At 41.9% G+C, this 18636-nt stretch overlaps 1 long non-coding RNA gene across 1 annotated transcript; it reads right to left on the bottom strand.

Annotated features, from left to right (window-relative positions):
• Nucleotides 1-13450: 13450 nt before the first annotated feature.
• On the bottom strand, nt 13451-17403 carry LOC106587050 (uncharacterized). The gene is made up of 3 exons (XR_014382883.1): nt 17303-17403; nt 14413-14528; nt 13451-14289 (listed from the first exon to the last, which is right to left on the bottom strand). It is a non-coding gene; the product is annotated as an uncharacterized LOC106587050 (long non-coding RNA).
• Nucleotides 17404-18636: the final 1233 nt, after the last annotated feature.

Below are 18636 nucleotides of genomic sequence, written 5' to 3'. Positions count from 1 at the left end.
GGTGTGAGTGGTGGTTATGGTGTCTGCCATGGTCTCTGAGCTTATGCTGTCCAGTCTGTAGACTCTCGATCTGAGTGGTGGGAATACTTGGAGGAGGAGTTGGCCTTTTAGAGATGAGCCCCTGTCCCAATCTATGCCCCTCTCTATGTCCCTGTCTTCCTGGAGTGCAGGGGAGGAATCGCAGGGTGGTGTATCATGTCCAACCCCTCCAGCATTAGGATGTCTAGGGTAGATTGGGGGTTTGTAAGTATGTAAGGGGGCATATGGGGCGACCCCTGTGATAGGGGTCTTTTGAGGAGGTGCATGGAACATCAGTTTGGCATAGAGAAACTACGTCACTACCTTATCCGCTTGAATAAAATACAAAATAGTAGCTAGCAAGATGGAGATCAGAGTTTTTTTTTAAAGGTCAACTGCCCCCTAGAACCAACCTCCCTGGTTTTAAACGGCCTATGTGGCATCGATATGAGTCAGAAACATTCAAGTGTCAAAATTGACTACAAAGTGTCCATAGGATAATTTTGGTCATGGTCACTCTCGTCCAAAACAGAGTTTTGTAAGTGACTTCTTCACGACTTACTGGGTGTGGGATTACTTACATGCCCCATTTTGCCAATGATGCCCAATTCCCCAGAAACAACACGTTGTGGTCCGCACCGAACTGCCATGTGTACATTTGTTGTCAAGTCTGCATATGGGTGCAACACGCACATTTTGCAAATAGGACTGAAAATGGGATTCCATATTGCATTTCAACTGTATTGCCAGATGGCCAGGAATGGATTACTTCTGACCAGGTCACTTCCGCTGCCTCTTTACCATTAAACCACAGGTGTTTGGGAGTACGTTAGCTAAGTAGATAGCTAGTACAAGCCAGCTAGTAGCTACTTTTGGTTATACAACATTATTTGATAATGCTAGCGAGCCAGGCTAGCTATGACACCACAGATGAAAGGGGAATGATACTGTAGCTAGCTAAATACATCAAGCTAACGTGTCATGTGATGTACCATGTCAGAGGAAGATATGCCCCAGCACCACCAGACAAAATGTTGATAGGTACAGGGTCTGAATGACAATAAAAGATTAAAGACAAGTGTAATATTTGCCAATTGTTATATTAGCAGAACACTGCTTCCACAGTATTATGTGAGGGATGGTTTATTCTACATGGAGCTGTTACACTTTAAAGTTATCAAAACACTTTGTTTAAAATATCTACATAAGTTCTGCAATTGCATTCTTCTCATATTACTCTGTAGGCGACTCAGTATGAGAAGACTGCCGTCCTCCTGCCTCTCACATCTGCCTGTAGTTATTGAACTCTGCCTGCTGGACACGAGGCAAACTACTGTATGCCATATACAGGATGGAGTGTCAAACTCCACCCCTCCTGCACATGTCCATAACCTGTAATACACTACATAGATGGAAGGGACTTCTTCACCTACTGGAGACTTGACAGAACCTCACCCAGCGAGCTGTGCATGTCAGTGTGTTAGACACCCAAATCCTTAGATTTCGTCAAAAAGACCATTGACATAGAAATACCATTCTAGTTAGATAGCTGAATTTATACTATACACACACAAATGATTTTGATTTGTTAGGTAAAGTGTAGGCATACTGTCTTTATAATCACATCAATATGATATTTAGAGCAGAAAATGTTTTGTCTTTGTTGATGCATTATTTACACTTAAGCTGGCTGATGTTTGTGCAATGTCCATATGTAGCCTACATCTGTAGGGATATTAGTTCTGGGATTTGTTTCCCGGGAAAGATCTAACAGCGTACATAAGGAGAGACCAGCTGTCTACTGTATGACTGTGCAGTGGACAGCTGCCATCTTAATATTGACATAATATTTCTGCCATCATTTCCTAAACAGCTTCTGGACATCAGAACAGCGGATCACACACACCTCAATTTGGATCAAGAGTTATACTTCAATGAGTCAACAGCTGTGGATGTACTGCTCATTCCGGACCAGGCCCTAATTTCCTGGACTCGAAAGAGGAAGAGATGGCTCAAGAGAATAAGGTAGAATTGCGCCGGAGGAGATGTCTGACGTTTTACATGCTCTTAACCAACTGCTATTTTGTTTGTAACTTTTTTTAAACTTATTTTGTACATTACGTTGCTGCTACCATCTCTTATGACCAAAAATAATTTCTGGCCATCAGAACAGCGATTACTCAACTCGAACTGGAAGAATAATCTTTCTTTAATGCGTTCAACGTGAAGGATATACTGTTTTATTGGGAATGGGCCCAAATCCCTATCATTTGCGTGAAGAAAAGATGGAGAAAAATGGGGTGGAGATCAGGCTGCCTTCTGAGAATTCGTAGACGAGTGAGTAAACTGCCACCCGATCTATTGGCCAACGTGGAATCATTGGAAAATAAAATGGATGCCCTACGATCAAGATTATACTATCAACGGGACATTAAAAACTGTCATATCTTATGTTGCATCGAGTCGTGGCTGAATGATGACACGGATAACATAGACCTGACGGGATTTCCATGCACCGGCAGGACAGAAAAGCTACGTCTGGTAAGACGAGGGGCGGGGTGTCTATTTGTCAAACAGCTGGTGCGCAATATTTTATATTAAAAAGTCTCAAGGCATTGCTCGCCTGAGGTAGAGTATATTATGATAAAATGTAGAACACTATCTATATTATTCGTAGCCATCTATTTACCACCACAAACCACTGTGGGCACTAAGACCACACTAAACCAGCTGGATAAGGCCATAAGCAAACAAGAAAATGCTCATCCAGAAGCAGCGCTCCTAGTGGCCAGGGACTTTAATGCAGGCAAACAATCCATTTCACCTAATTTCTACCAGCATGTCACATGTGTAACTAGGGGGAAAAAAAGAAAAATAAATACCACCTCTACTCCACACACAGATGCATACAAAGCTCTCCCCTGCCCTCCATTTGGCAAATCTGACCATAATTCTATCCTCCTGATTCCTGTTCAAAAAGATAAACTAAAACAGGAAGTACCAGTGACTTGCTCAATACGGATGTGGTCAGATGACGTGGATGCTACGCCACTGGACTGTTTTGCTAGCACAGATTGGAATATGTTCTGGGATTCATCAAATGGAATTGAGAAGTATACCACCTCAGTCATCGGCTTCATCAATAAGTGCATCGACGACGTCATCCCCACAGTGACCGTACGTACATATCCCAACCAGAAGCCATGGATTACAGGCAACATCCGCATTGAGCTAAAGCTGCCGCTTTCAAGGAGTGGGATACTAATCCGGACGCTTATAAGACATCCCGCTACACCCTCAGACGAACCATCAAACAAGCAAAGCATCAATACAGCATTAAGATTGAATCCTACTACACCTGCTCTGACGCTCGCCAGATGTGGCAGGGCTTGAAAACTATTATGGACTACAATGGGAAACCCAGCCGCGAACTGCCCAGTGACGCGAGCCTACCAGACGAACTAAATGTCTTTTATGCTCGCTTCAAGGCAAGCAACACTGAAGCATGCATGAGAGCACCAGCTGTTCTGGACGACTGTTCTGGCTACCGACGCTCTCGGTAGCCGATGTGAACAAGACCTTTAACCTCTTGGGGCTAGGTGGGACGCTAGCGTGCCACCCGTGGTGCACTCCATCAACAGCAGGTGCATTTCAAGAGCGGCAAATTTGAATCCAAATAAATGTCAAAATTCAAATTTTTCAAAAATACAACTATGTTACACCATTTGAAAGATAAACATCTCCTTAATCTAACCACGTTTTACGATTTCAAAAAGGTTTTACGGCGAAAGCATAAATTTAGAGTATGTTAGGACAGTACATTTACAAGAGTTGTGTGTAATGTTTTGTCAAGTCAAAGACAGGGTCACCAAAACCATAAAACCAGCTAAAATGATACACTAACCTTTTACAATCTCCATCAGATGACACTCCTAGGACATTATGTTAGACAATGCATGCATTTTTAGTTCTATCAAGTTCATATTTATATACAAAAACAGCGTTTTACTATGGCATTGATGTTGAGGAAATCATTTCCCTCCAATAACCGGCAGTCAAGTCAGCGTCACAAATTAAATAATTAAAATTAGAAAACATTGGTAAAATATTATATTGTCATTTAAAGAATTATAGATTTACATCTTTTGAACGCAATCAACTTGCCAGATTTAAAAATAACCTTACTGGGAAATCACACTTTGCAATAATCTGAGCACTGTGCCCAGAAAAATACGCGTTGCGATACAGACTAGACGTCATGTTGGGGAGATCTAAAATCGAAAATACTATGTAAATAATCCATTACCTTTGATTCTCTTCATCAGATGTCACTTCCAGGTATCACAGGTCCATAACGAATGTAGTTTTGTTCAAAAAAGCTCATCATTTATGTCCAAAAATCTCCGTCTCGTTAGCACATGATGTAAGCCAGCCGGACTTCTCGTCATGAACGAGGGGAAAAAATATATTTCCGTTCGTTCAAACATGTCAAACGTTGTATAGCATAAATCATTAGGGCCTTTTTTAACCAGAACATGAATAATATTCAAGGTGGACGAATGCATAGCCTTTTATAACGTATTGGAACGAGGGTACCCAACATGAAGTAGCGCGCCAGGTGTCTAATGGGACATCACCGTTCCATGGCTCTTGTTCGGTCAGATCTCCCTCCAGAAGACTCAAAACACTTTGTAAAGGCTGGTGACATCTAGTGGAAGCAATAGGAAGTGCCAAAATATTCCTAAACCCCTGTGTTTTTCAATGGGATAGGTTTAAAGTCAATACAACACATCAGGTATCCACTTCCTGTCAGAAAATGTCTCAGGGTTTTGCCTGCCAAATGAGTTCTGTTATACTCACAGACACCATTCAAACAGTTTTGGAAACTTTAGAGTGTTTTCTATCCATATATAATAAGTATATGCATATTCTAGTTACTGGGTAGGATTAGTAACCAGATTAAATCGGGTACATTTTTTTTATCCAGACGTGCAAATGCTGCCCCCTAGACCCAACAGGTTAAACAGGTCAACATTCAAAGCCGCAGGGCAAGATGGATAACCAGGACGTGTACTCAAAGCATGCGTGGACCAACTGGCAAGTGTGTTCACTGACATTTTCAACCTCTCCCTGACTGAGTCTAATACCTACATATTTCAAGCAGACCACCATTGTCCCTTTGCCCAAGGAAGCGAAGGTAACCTGCCTAAATGTTTACCGCCCCGTAGCCCTCACGTCTGTAGCCATGAAGTGCGTTGAAAGGCTGGTCATGACCCACATCAATAGCATCCTCCCGGAAACCCTAGACCCACTCCAATTCGCCCCAACAGATGCAATCTCAATCGCACTCCTCACGACCCTTTCCCACCTGGACAAAAGGAACACCTATGGGAGAATGCTGTTCATTGACTACAGCTCAGCGTTCAACACCATAGTGCCCACAAAGCTCATCACTACTAAGCTAAGGACCTGGGACTAAAAACCTCCTTCTGCAACTGAATCCTGGACTTCCTGACGGGCCGCCCCCAGGTGGTAAGGGTAGATAACAACACATCTGCTACACTGATCCTAAACACTGGGTCCCCTCAGGGGTGTGTGCTTTGTCCCCTCCTGTACTCCCTGTTCACCCACAACAGCATGGTCAAATGCGACTCCAACACCATCATTAAGTTTGCTGACGACACAACAGTGGTAGGCCTCATCACCGACAATGATGAGACAGCCTATAGGGAGAAGGTCAGAGACCTGGTAGTGTGGTGCCAGGACAACAACCTCTCCCTCAATGTGACCAAGACAAAGGAGATGATTGTGAACTACAGGAAAAGGAGGACCGAGAATGCCCCCCTTCTCATTGACGGGGGCTGTAGTGGAGGACCAAAAGGCTCCTGAACAACTTCTATCCCCAAGCCATAAGACTGCTGAACAATTAACCAAATGGCCACCGGATTATTTACATTACTTTATTTGTTTTTACACTGCTGCTACTCACTGTTTATTTTCTATGCATAGTCACAACACCCATATCTACATGAACAAATTACCTCGACTAACCAGTACCCCCGCACATTGACTCAGTACCGGTACCCCCTGTATATAGCCTCGTTATTGTTATTTTGTGTTACTTTTTATAATTTATTCGGTAAATATTTTTTTAACTAAGGGCTTGTAAGTAAGTATTTCATGGTAAGGTCTACACGGTGTATTCGGCGCATGTGACAAATAAAGTTAGATTTTATTTTAAGGGGAGAGATGTGTGTGCCTTTCTCTACAACACCTGGTACGCAATCTCTAATGGTAATGGGATCCTTAATAAATACAAAGTCTTGAGGTTTTGCTAGCCTGGGTTAGAATGCCTAATGATAAGCTGCAGACTATACCACCAAGAAAAAAAGAAAGAAAAACAATTGTTTTAAAAAGATCCACCACAAACCGATGGTGGCACTAAGACCGTATTCAACAAGCAAAAAAAAGAAAATGCACATCCATAGCCGGCTCGTGGCTGGCGATTTGAATGCAAGGAAATTGAAATCCTTGTTAACCTGTTAGGGCTAGGGGGCAGTATTGACACGGCCGGATAAAAAAACGTACCCGATTTAATCTGGTTACTACTCCTGCCCAGTAACTAGAATATGCATATAATTATTGGCTTTGAATAGAAAACACCCTAAAGTTTCTAAAACTGTTTGAATGGTGTCTGTGAGTGTAACAGAACTCAAATGGCAGGCCAAAACCTGAGAAGATTCCATGCAGGAAGTGGCCTGTCTGACAAGTTGTGTTTCATCTTGGCTCTTTTTATTGAAGAATGAGGATCTTTGCTCTAACGTGACACTTCCTACGGCTCCCATAGGCTCTCAGACCCCGGGAAAAAGCTGAACGATATCGAGGCAGCCTCTGGCTGAAACACATTATCGCTTTTGGCAAGTGGCCGATCAGAGTACTATGGGCTTAGGCGCGTGCCCGAGTCGACCGAATGCTTTATTTTCTTTCGTCTGTTTACCTAAACGCAGATTCCCGGTCGGAATATTATCGCTTTTTTATGAGAAAAATGGCATAAAAATTGATTTTAAACAGCGGTTGACATGCTTCGAAGTACGGTAATGGAATATTTAGAAATTTTTGGTCACGAATTGCGCCATGCTCGTCACCCTTATTTACCCTTTCGGATAGTGTCTTGAACGCACGAACAAAACGCCGCTGTTTGGATATAACTATGGATTATTTTGAACCAAACCAACATTTGTTATTGAAGTAGAAGTCCTGGGAGTGCATTCTGACGAAGACAGCAAAGGTAATAAAAATGTTCTTAGAGTAAATCTGACTTGCTGGGTGTCTAAATAGCTAGCCCTGTGATGCCGGGCTATCTACTGAGAATATTGCAAAATGTGCTTTCACCGAAAAGCTATTTTAAAATCGGACATATCGAGTGCATAGAGGAGTTCTGTATCTATAATTCTTAAAATAATTGTTATGCTTTTTGTGAACTTTTATCGTGACTAATTTAGTAAATTCACCGGCAGTGTTCGGTGGGAATGCTAGTCACATGCTAGTCACATGCTAATGTAAAAAGCTGGTTTTTGATATAAATGTGAACTTGATTGAACAAAACATGCATGTATTGTATAACATAATGTCCTAGGGTTGTCATCTGATGAAGATCATCAAAGGTTAGTGCTGCATTTAGCTGTGGTTTGCGTTTATGTGACATTATATGCTAGCTTGAAAAATGGGTGTCTGATTATTTCTGGCTGGGTACTCTGCTGACATAATCTAATGTTTTGCTTTCGTTGTAAAGCCTTTTTGAAATCGGACAGTGTGGTTAGATTAACGAGAGTCTTGTCTTTAAAATGGTGTAAAATAGTCATACGTTTGAAAAATTGAAGTTTTTGAATTTGAGGTTTTTGAATAACGCGCCACGGGATTACACTGGCTGTTACATAGGTGGGACGATTTGGTGCCACCTACCCTAGAGAGGTTAACACATTTTTCTCAGCTTGTTACCTGTGAAACTAGAGGCAAAAAAAAATCAATATAACCTTTATTCCACACAGAAACGCACACAAAGCTTTTCCTCACCCCCTCCATTTGGCAAATCTGACCATAACTATATTCTCCTGATTCTTGCTTAAAAGCAAAAATTCTAACAGGAATTGTCAGTGTACATGTTTCATGCAGACCACCATAGTTCCTGTGCCCAAGAATGCTTAGGTAACCTGTCTAAATTACTATCGCTCCATAGCACTCACATCTGTAGCCATGAAGTTATTTCAAAGGCTGGTCATGGCTCATTTTAACACCATTATCCCAGACACCCTGGGCCCACTCCAATTTGCATACCGCCACAACAGAGACACAACAGCCACAACAGAGCCACAGATGACACATTCTCTATTGCACTCCACACTGCCCTCTCCCACCTGGACAAGAGGAACACCTACGTGAGAATGCTGTTCATTGACTATAGCTCAGTGTTTAACGCCATAGTGCCATCCAAGCTCATCACTAAGCTTAGCACCCTGGGACTGAAAACCTCCCTCTGCAACTGGATACTGGACTTCCTGCCGTGTTGCCCCCAAGTGATGAGTAGGCTTCAACACATCCGCTACGCAGACCCTCAACACGGAAGCCCCTCAGGGGTGTGTACTTAATCCCCTCCTGTACCCCTGTTCACCCACAACTGCGCGGCCGCACACCCTCATTAAGTTCAGGTGACACGGCGGTGGTTGGCTTGATCACCGACGATGAGACAACCTATAAGGATGAGGTCAGTGACTTGGCAGTGTGATGCCAGGACAACAATCTCTCCCTAAACATCAGCAAGACAAAAGGTGCTGATCGTAGACTACAGGAAATGGAGGGCTGAGCACACCCCCATCCACATCGACAGGGGCTGAAGTGGAGCGGGTCGAGAGTTTGAAGTTCCTCGGTGTCTACATCACTAAGGAATTATCATGGTCCACACAAACCAACACAGCCATGAAGAAGGCATGACAACGCCTCACCCCCCTCAGGAGGCTGAAAAGATTAGTCATGGGCCCTCAGTTATACAGCTGCAACCACTGAGAGCATCTTGACTAGCTGCATAACCGCTTGGTATGGCAACTGCTTGGCATCCAACCGCAAGGCACTACAGAGGGTAGTGTGAATGGCCCAGTACATCACTGGGTCTGGGATCCCTGCCATCCACTATGCCAGGCGGAATGCTGTAAAAACTAGCCACCCAGGTCATAGACTGTTCTCTCTGCTACCGCACGGCAAGTGGAAACCGATGCACCAAGTCTGGAAACAACAGGACCCAGAACAGCTTCTACCCCCAAGCCATAAGACTTAACCAATAGCTACCTGGACTAACTATTTAACTATCTGCGTTGACCCTTTTTGCACTAACTCTTTTGACTCATCACATACACTGCTGCTACTGTTTATCATCTATCCTGTTGCCTTGTCACTTTAGTCCTACCTATGTTTTTTTTATTTAACTAGACTTTTTAGGATATAAAGAAGGATTTTATCTAACAAAATGATCATACATGTTGTAGCTGGGACCCTTGGGATTGCAAACAGAGAAAGATCTTCAAAAGTAAGTGATTTATTACATCGCTATTTGTGATTTAATGTAGCCTGTGCTGGTTGAAAAATATGTTGATGTGGGGCGCCGTCCTCAGACAATCGCTTGGTATGCTTTCGCTGTAAAGCCTATTGTAAATCTGACAACGCAGTTAGGTTAACAATAATTTAAGCCTTTAAATTATATAAGATACTTGTATGTTCATGAATGTTTAATATTATGATTATTTATTTGAATTGCGCACCCTCCAATTTCACCGGATGTTGTCAACTGGTCCCGCTAGTAGAACGCCTATCCCTAATTAAGAACAAATCCTTATTTACAATGACTGCCTTCCCCGGCCAAACCCTTAAACCTGACAACGCTTTTTGTGACCCCGCCCTTGTGATACAGCCTGGAATCAAACCAGGGTCTGTAGTGATGCCTCTAGCACTGAGATGCAGTGCCGCTGCGCCACTCGGGAGCCCATAAAGTATCTACCTCAATTAGCTCGTACCTCTGCACATCGACTCGGTACCCCGTGTATATAGCCAAGTTATCGTTACTCATTGTGCATTTATTCCTCATGTTATTCTCTGCATTTTTGGGAAGGGCCCGTAAGTAAGCATCCCACTGTTAGCCTACACCTGTTGTTTACGAAGCATGTGACAAATACATTTGATTTGAGATTAAACTAGCCAATTATAGAATATTGTGTTGTAGGACAGCTGAGCTAACAGAAGGGCATGTGGGCATTCAACTCGCAGTTTATATCGGTAACGTGTTTACATGACATGATGAAACTTTGAAACTAAGTTGAAAGCTACTTTCGTAGCAAGGCGTTGTAGAACAAGTGTCTTATGAAACACATTCCAGACACGGTCTCTTGTTATAACTGATTTGGCAGAGAAATATTAGCTAGATTCGATAGCCAGCTGTAGTTATCAGCAAGCTATGCTAGCAAGCTGCTTTAACCTACACATAGAACTGAATTAGCTGACCATCTTGAGATAGCGAGTCAGTAAGGATGGGAGAAGTCCTGAACTTCAAAACTTTGTTCTCTCCAAAGCAAAGCTTAATTTACATGAATACACTTGTTTGTGTTGATTGAATGCCAAAGACACACCCACATCAAACCACAATCCCAAGACAACTCTCATTTGCCTTTAGAAATGGCCGCTAGCATTTCTTAACCTGTTGGGGCTAGGGGGCAGTATTTGCACGGCCGGATAGAAAAACGTACCCGATTTAAACGGGTTACTTCTCTTGCCCAGAAACGAGAATATGCATATAATTAGTAGATTTGGATAGCAAACACCCTAAAGATTCTAAAACCGTTTGAATGGTGTCTGTGAGTATAACAGAACTCATATGGCAGGCCAAAACCTGAGAAGATTCCATACAGGAAGTGCCCTGTCTGACAATTTGTTGTCCTTCTGTTGCATCTCTATCGAAAATACAGCATCTGTGCTGTAACGTGACACTTTCTAAGGCTCCCATTGGCTGTCTAAAACCGCCAGAAAGTGGAATGGGTTGTCTGCTGTCTCTGGGCAAAGTACAACAGCTCTGTTTGTGAGTGGTCAGCCTGGGGACAGCGAGACTGAGATGCGCATTCACGAGAATTCTAAAAAAAATTCTTTCAGCCTTTGAATGAATACAACGTTGCCTGGTTGGAATATTATCGCTATTTTACGATAAACATAGCATAAAAACTGATTTTAAACAGCGTTTGACATGCTTCTAAGTACGGTAATGGAATATTTTGAATTTTTTTGTCACGAAATGCGCTTGCGCGTCATCCTTCAGATAGTGACCTGAACGCACAAACAAAACGGAGCCATTTCAATATAACTATGGATTATTTGGAACCAAATCAACATTGGTTGTTGAAGTAGAAGTCCTGGGAGTGCATTCTGACGAAGAACAGCAAAGGTAATCCAATTTTTCTAATAGTAATTCTGAGTCCCAAACTTGGTGGGTGTCAAAATAGCTAGCCGTGATGGCCGAGCTATGTACTCAAAATATTGCAAAATGTGTTTTTGCCGAAAAGCTTTTTTAAAATCGGACATAGTGATTGCATAAAGGAGTTCTGTATCTATAATTCTTAAAATAATTGTTGTGTATTTTGTCAACGTTTATCATGAGTAATTTAGTAAATTCACCGGAGGTTTTTGGTGGGTATGCTAGTTCTGAACATCACATGCTAATGTGAAAAGCTGTTTTTTTATATAAATCTGAACTTGATTGAACAAAACATTATGTCCTAGGAGTGTCATCTGATGAAGATCAAAGGTTAGTGCTGCATTTAGCTGTGGTTTTGGTTTTTGTGACATATATGCTTGCTTTGAAAATGGCTGTATGATTATTTTTGGCAGGGTACTCTCCTGACATAATCTAATGTTTTGCTTTCGCTGTAAAGCCTTTTTGAAATCGGACAATGTGGTTAGATTAACCTCTCTAGGGTCGGCGGGACAAAATCGTCCCACCTACGTAACAGCCAGTGGAATCCCGTGGCGCGATATTCAAATACCTTAGAAATGCTATTACTTCAATTTCTCAAACATATGACTATTTTACACCATTTTAAAGACAAGACTCTCGTTAATCTAACCACACTGTCCGATTTCAAAAAGGCTTTACAACGAAAGCAAAACATTAGATTATGTCAGCAGAGTACCCAGCCAGAAATAATCAGACACCCATTTTTCAAGCTAGCATATAATGTCACATAAATCCAAACCACAGCTAAATGCAGCACTAACCTTTGATGATCTTCATCAGATGACACACCTAGGACATTATGTTATACAATACATGCATGTTTTGTTCAATCAAGTTCATATTTATATCAAAAAACAGCTTTTTACATTAGCATGTGACGTTCAGAACTAGCATACCCCCCGCAAACTTCCGGTGAATTTACAAAAAATGTACTAAATTAGTCACGATAAACGTTCACAAAAAGCATAACAATTATTTTAAGAATTATAGATACAGAACTCCTCTATGCACTCGATATGTCCGATTTTAAAATAGCTTTTCGGTGAAAGCACATTTTGCAATATTCTCAGTAGATAGCCCGGCATCACAGAGCTAGCTATTTAGACACCCAGCAAGTTTAGCACTCACCAAAGTCAGATTTACTATAAGAAAAATGTTATTATCTTTGGTGTTCTTCGTCAGAATGCACTCCCAGGACTTCTACTTCATTAACAAATGTTGGTTTGGTTCAAAATAATCCATAGTTATATCCAAATAGCGGCGTTTTGTTCATGCGTTCAAGACACAATCCGAATGGTAAAGAAGGGTGACGAGCACGACGCATTTTGTGACAAAAAAATTCTAAATATTCCATTACCGTACTTCGAAGCATGTCAACCGCTGTTTAAAATCCATTTTTATGCCATTTTTCTCGTAAAAAAGCGATAATATTCTGACCGGGAATCTGCGTTTAGGTAAAAAGACGAAAGAAAATAAATCATGGGGTCGACTCTTGCACACGCCTAAGCCCATTGTCCTCTGATCGGCCACTTGCCAAAAGCGCAAATGTGTTTCAGCCTGGGGCTGGAATTACATCATTCAGATTTTTCCCGCCTTCTGAGAGCCTATGGGAGCCGTAGGAAGTGTCACGTTACAGCAAAGATCCTCAGTCTTCAATAAACAGAGTCAAGAAGCTCAAGGAATGGTCAGACAGGCCACTTCCTGTAAGGAATCTTCTCAGGTTTTTGCCTGCCATATGAGTTCTGTTATACTCACAGATACCATTCAAACAGTTTTAGAAACTTTAGGGTGTTTTCTATCCAAAGCCAATAATTATATGCATATTCTAGTTTCTGGGCAGTAGTAATAACCAGATTAAATCGGGTACGTTTTTTATCCGGCCGTGTAAATACTGCCCCCTACCCCCAACAGGTTAATGAGAGTCTTGTCTTTAAAATGGTGTAAAATAGTCATGTTTGAGAAATTGAAGTTATAGCATTTGTATTTCGCGCCACGCGATTCCACTGGCTGTTGACTAGGGTGGGACACTCGCCCAGGGAGGTTAATGAGCATTGATAAAAATGAGACCAAATCAGGAAGTGCAGTCGCCCTTTAATGAGTACATTTAGCAAGTGGCTAGTTTGTATCAACTACCTTCACTAAAACCACTGCAAAGGTTATGCCTTCAAACATTGGTTTCGAATTGTAACGTTCTGGCATTGCCTGCCTCGTGATTTGTTGGGTAGAGTTGTCTGTCTGAAAAGGACCCAACCCGGAACAATTTATTTTCCCTTATCGAAATTGCCAAAAGAGTCCGTCATTGAAACCAGACCCTAGTCACTTGCCTAGTGTTGGGTTTTCAAGACTACTGTTATGCCATATTCTCATGTTATATTTTTTTTAAATATCTTTCAAAAGACCCCAAAAAATGTCACACCAATAGGGTGTTTCAATTGAAATGTATTTCCTGAGAGAACTTCATGTGCGGTGACATGACAGACTCACCTTGCAACAGCGTAGCCCCGAGTGTTGTGAGAATAGAGTCCCGGAGCGATGGGTGTAGGCGGTTCCTCCTACTAGGGAGGAAGCTGAGGTGTAAGGAGGGGGCATGTCTAGAGGCTGCTCAATGAAGCTCATGTCCACAGAGCAGGGGGTGATGCTCCCGGGGATGTGCCAGTATCCTGGCAGCCAAGCCAGCTATATCTCAGAGGAAAGCCTTTGCCAGATATCTGAAGACTGCACAGAAACTGTGAGAAGAGATTTAATAGAGATACATTACACAAAAGAGTCTCAAGCAGGAGAGACCATAAAGGTAAATTACAAATACTACATGCAGTTGGATGGTTGTGATGAGCCCTTGGTGATCGTACCTTGTCAGGTTGTGAGAGCTGGGGGTTGAAACCACTCGGTCAGGGCATTCCTGCGGGCACAGTCTGGGCCGTGTAGAAGCCACTCATCAGGTCATAATACTTCCGCCTCTGCTGGCCTACACACACACACACACACACACACACACACACACACACCTAAGAGTATACCTAAGAAAAGGTTGTCATAGTTTTCTAAAATACTTATCAGTACAAAAATATTGAGTACAAAAATATTGAGTATAATCATTTTTATTGTCCTCATAAAACACCTCTATGCTTCAAAATTATTCATAAGAGTAAAAAAAAAGCTTTCCTGCTCCTCCTCTCTACCTAACTTTACCTCGCAGTCCCATTAGTTTGGCTGCTCATGTATTGTACATGTCTATCATAAGAACTAGCCTATACACATACAGTGCATCTGGGAAAGTATTCAGACCCCTTGACCTTTTCCACATTTTGTAACGTTACAGCCTTATTTTAAAATGGATTACATAAAAAAAATGTATTCAATCTACACACAATAGCCCATAATGACAAAGCAAAAACAAGTTTTTTGAAATGTTTGCACATGTATTAAAAATATAAAACTGAAATACCTTATTTACATAAGTGTTCAGACCATTTGTGCCACGCTTAGTCCTGCTCCATCCCTCCGGCACTCAACGTTGCCAGTCTACTAACCACCAGTCCTGTTACATATCATTAAGCACACCTGGACTTCATCACCACCCTGATTACTCTCCTTTCATATAGCCCTTGCCAACCTCAGTCAGTATTGGTTCTGTGTTCATGTCCGGACACGTCTCTTGTTTTGTAACTCTCTATGTTCCTTATTATTAAACTCTGCACCTGCTTCCTGACTCTCTGCGTCGTCCTTAGACTTTGCTATGAGACTCGAAATTGAGCTCAGGTGCATCCTGTTTCCATTGATCATTCTTGAGATGTTTCTACAACTTGATTGGAGTCCACCTGTGGTAAATTCAATTGATTTGGAAAGGCACAAACATCTTTATATAAGGTCCCACAGTTGACAGTGCATGTCAGAGCAAAACTTATGCCATGAGAAAGAAGGAAATGTCTGTAGAACTTTAAGATAGGATTGTGTCGAGGCACAGATCTGGGGAAGGGTACCAAAAAATATCTGCAGCATTGAAGGTCCCCAAAAACACAGTGGCCTCCATCATTCTTAAATGGAAGACTTCCTAAAGCTGGCCGCCCGGCCAAACTGAGCAATCGGAACCCAATGGGAGAACCTTCCAGAAGGACAACCATCTCTGCAACACTCCACCAATCAGGTCTTTATGGTAAATTTGCCAGACAGAAGCCACTCCTCAGTAAAAGGCACATGACAGCCGCTTGGAGTTAGCCAAAAGGTACCTAAAGGACTCAGACCAATGGCAACAAGATTCTCTGGTCTGATGAAAACAGGATTTGGCCGGGCAGCCAAGCGTCATGTCGGGAGGAAACCTGGCACCATCCCTATGGTGGTGGCAGCATCATGCTGTGGGATGTTTTTCAGCAGAAGGGACTGGGAGACTAGTCAGGATTGAGGGAAAGATGAACAGAGCAAAGTACAGAGATACTAGTGAACCTGCTCAGGACCTTGGACTGGGGCGAAGGTTCGCCTTCCAACAGGACTACGACCCTAAGCACACAGCCAAGACAACACAGGAGTGGCTTTGGGACAAGTCTCTAAATGTCCTTGAGTGGCCCAGCCAGAGCCTAGACTTGAACCCGATGGAACATCTCTGGAGAGACCTGAAAATGGCTGTGCAGCAACGCTCCCCATCCAACCTGACAGCGCTTGAGAGGATCTGCAGGGGAGAAACTCACCAAATACAGGTGCGCCAAACATGTATCATCATACCTAAGACTCGAGGCTGCCAAAGGTGTTTCAACAAAGTACTGAGTAAAGGTTCTGAATACTTATGTAAATGTGATATTTCAACAAAAAATAAATACATTTGCAAAAATGTCAACGTGTTTTTGCTTTGTCATTATGGGGTATTGTGTGTAGACTAATTGGGGAAAAAATTACGATTTAATACATTTTAGAATAAGGCTGCAATGTAACAATGTGGAAAAAGTCAAACTGTCTAAACAGTTTCTATATGCACTGGAAGTTAAACTTAACACTAAATGGACACTTGTTAATTATACATTTCACAATTCGCGGTAACAAGACAATGTATCCGGTTATTTTACCAGCATTGCTCCGCATAGACGCAAGAGAACTAGACATGCACTTTGTTTTAACTTTATCAATTAAATCGGCTGTAAACTACAACAGCCTTCTGTCAAGAAATGACATCGACAACGTGACATGGCTATTACTCCGAAACACAATCCCGTTGATGCATTTATAGGTAGAATGTTGCATTCATGCATTGTTAATCCTAGCTACCTCTGGCATACTGTAGCAAAACTTGCTCCAGCCTGCACTGACGTCAAAACCATGGCAACGTCACATGCTAGGTAACGTTAGCTGTGTTTGTCTCACAAGCTAATGTTATACCAATATTTTCAACCCGCTAGTTATGTATTAGAAAACTAGCTACCTTAACAAAATGGAATGTTAGGTAGATTCTTCACCTCATCTTAGTTTAGATATAACTATGTTAGCATGTCTAGCTAACTACTCAGTTTGATTTAGCAAGTTAGCTAGCTAGTTAGCAAAAAACCTAACTATTCTAAACAACTCAGTCGGCTAGCTAACGTTAGCCTGATAAAATGTTTAATCTCTGGTAGCAGCTAGGTAAATTAGATTTAGTATGGCAACCAACATTTCACGAGACAGTAACTAGCTAATAAATAATATTTTAAAGCAAACAATTTGCACAGGTCTAACAGTGTCTAAACATCAAATGTTTGCTGTAAAATTGTGAGGTACCTCGGTTCTTTTCAAGTCATTAGTATTCTACGTTGACGTCTTCTCGTTGAAATCACTGCTATTGCGGAGAGGCTTGACTTTTTTTTTAAAAGACTGCAGTGACTGGCTCTCGAACTGTCACTGAAATTCAAATACTCACGCCCGTACGTTGTGGTACTGGTTGGTTGGCGCTGGTTGGGCCTAAAAATTATTGGTAACAAAATTCAGCGGTGAGACTATTGTGCAAACTGACATGTTTGAGAAGGAGCATCAAAATCCTTGGAGTCAACACTCATGTTGAGTTTTATTTGCTCTAATCTCATTGTTTAATTCATGTAGACATATACAGGAGAGATTAAATTAGATTTAGAAATCTCTGATCTGAGTAAGACATGAGCTTATGTGGTTTCTCGTGAGGAGAATTTGAGAAATATGATACAATGCACTGTCTTATTTTTGTGTTAAAGCAACTTTGGTTTAACTAATGGCAAAATAATTTGTCTAACTCTTCCCTCCTGCACACGCAACACACCCACATCCCGAAACCAACTCACGTTTGAATTCAGCCATGGCTGCTGGCATTTCTTAATTAACCAAATCTAAAACGAGGTCAAATCAGGAAGTGCCCTTTTAAGCACTGTTTCAGACTTATGATCACTGGGGCTAGTGCATCGATCCGTCTCTCTGTTGTAGGGATACAGCTTGCAGGTATCGGAGAAAGGCCAATTCATGAGTATTAAAATGCAAACGCGCATATATTCCACTGCATTAAACTTTATGAAGCATTGAAAGCACCGTCCCTCAGTAGTAAATCCTCACGCGCTTATTCGATATTCATAATATTCATACCCATCACCTCTACGCTAAGACATTATCTCCCACGTTAGTCACAAACCAACTTAGTTTTATTAGTCGCATGTACAGGATTCACATTTTGTATGTATTATGGATCCCCATTAGCTGCCACAAAGGCAGCAGCTACTCTTCCTGGGGTCCAGCAACATGAGACAGTTACATACAGTTAAAAATACTACATAACATTACATTTCATAACACCTTACCCAACACATTCAGTGTGTTCTCTCAGGTCACCACACCACCACCACATATTTACAATACAACATCCATGTGCATGTGTGTGTAGAGTGCGTGTCATATGTGTCTGTGCCTGTCTCTCTTCGCAGTCCCCGCTGTTCCATAAGGTGTATTTTTGTCTGTTTTTTTGCATCAGTTACCTGATGTAGAATAGAGTTCCATGTAGCCATGGCATTAGGTACAGTAGTACTGTGTGCCTCCCATAGTCTGTTCTAGACTTGGGGACTGTGAACAGACATTTGGTGGCATGTCTTGTGGGG

Source organism: Salmo salar, chromosome 26 (genome assembly GCF_965601325.2).
Source record: "Salmo salar chromosome 26, fSalSal1, whole genome shotgun sequence".
Lineage (NCBI taxonomy): Eukaryota > Metazoa > Chordata > Actinopteri > Salmoniformes > Salmonidae > Salmo > Salmo salar.
This window is presented reverse-complemented; position numbering and strand designations above follow the sequence as displayed.